The following is a 1,122-nucleotide window of genomic DNA, read 5'->3' as shown; positions in this document are numbered from 1 at the left end:
ACTCTTAAATACACATGACCTCAAGTTTGTAATTTTCTACAGATGCTCTCTGTCCCAGGAGACAAATTCTCTCTCCTCTGAGCACAGGGCTATTCTCCAACAGTCTCGCTTTCAAGGGCACACACCCACATCTGCAGGCACTCACGCTTTTGTGGACAGCCCCTCCCACACCTCAGGCGTCTCACTGGTGATCGGAGTAGGGACAGGAGACAGGATGGGTGGAGGAGATACCAGTAAGTCATCTGTCCTCCACCCACATTTTCTTTCTTAATTTGTTTTCTTGAATTTCTTCCTTCCTTTCTGGTAAGCAGGGAGAGAGCTTGCTGAGTAGCACGGTAGGACTCTTTCCAAGTGTCATTGTAGTGCTAAGGATGAATGAAGGGGAGAAGGCGTCTCTTAGAGGGTATCATTGGAGGAGGCAGAGAAACATTTCACTGTCCCCAAAGAGAAAGACCAGTCTCACTAAACAGCTACTCTTTAAGAATTCTTACTGCTGCGCCATTTTGTTGACATAAGGCACTGTGTCTCTATGAAACAAATTGGAACTCTAGCAGAGAAAACATATCAAATTATTTGAAAGCCTAAACATTTTAGGCTTTGAAGCCATATGATCTCTGCTGCAACTGGTCAACTTGGCCATTATAGAGTGAAAGCAGCCATAGACAATATATAAATCAATGTGTGTGGCTGTGTTCCAATAAAACTTTATCTGTAATGCTTTCATTTTTCTTCAGAATGAATAATTTTTATTTTTGCCATTTGCTAAAAGTTTCCATGAAGAGGAACAGTCTGAGTTGGTAACCAAATTTTTTGAAGTCTTGCTTAGGCAGGGCTAATACAATTTTTTTTTTTTTAAAGCTTTATTTGCCGGGCACAGTGGCTCATGCTAGTAATCCCAGCACTTTGGGAGGCTGAGGTGGGCGGATCACCTAAGGTCAAGAGTTCGAGACCAGCCTGGCCAATATGGTGAAACCCTGTTTCTGCTAAAAATAAAAAAATTAGCCAGGTGAGGTGGCGGGACCCTGTAATCCCAGCTACTTGGGAGGCTGAGGCAGGAGAATCACTTGAACCTGGGAGGTGGAGGTTGCAGTGAGCCGAGATCATGTCAATGTTTTCCAGCTT

At 43.8% G+C, this 1,122-nt stretch overlaps 1 non-coding gene across 1 annotated transcript; it reads left to right on the top strand.

Annotated features, from left to right (window-relative positions):
- The first annotated feature begins 714 nt into the window (after window positions 1-714).
- LOC119471823 lies at window positions 715-834 on the top strand. Its single transcript, XR_005200911.1, has one exon. It is a non-coding gene; the product is annotated as a U5 spliceosomal RNA (small nuclear RNA).
- The last annotated feature ends 288 nt before the right edge of the window (window positions 835-1,122 follow it).

Source organism: Cebus imitator, unplaced genomic scaffold (assembly GCF_001604975.1).
Source record: "Cebus imitator isolate Cc_AM_T3 unplaced genomic scaffold, Cebus_imitator-1.0 Scaffold75, whole genome shotgun sequence".
Lineage (NCBI taxonomy): Eukaryota > Metazoa > Chordata > Mammalia > Primates > Cebidae > Cebus > Cebus imitator.
This window is presented reverse-complemented; position numbering and strand designations above follow the sequence as displayed.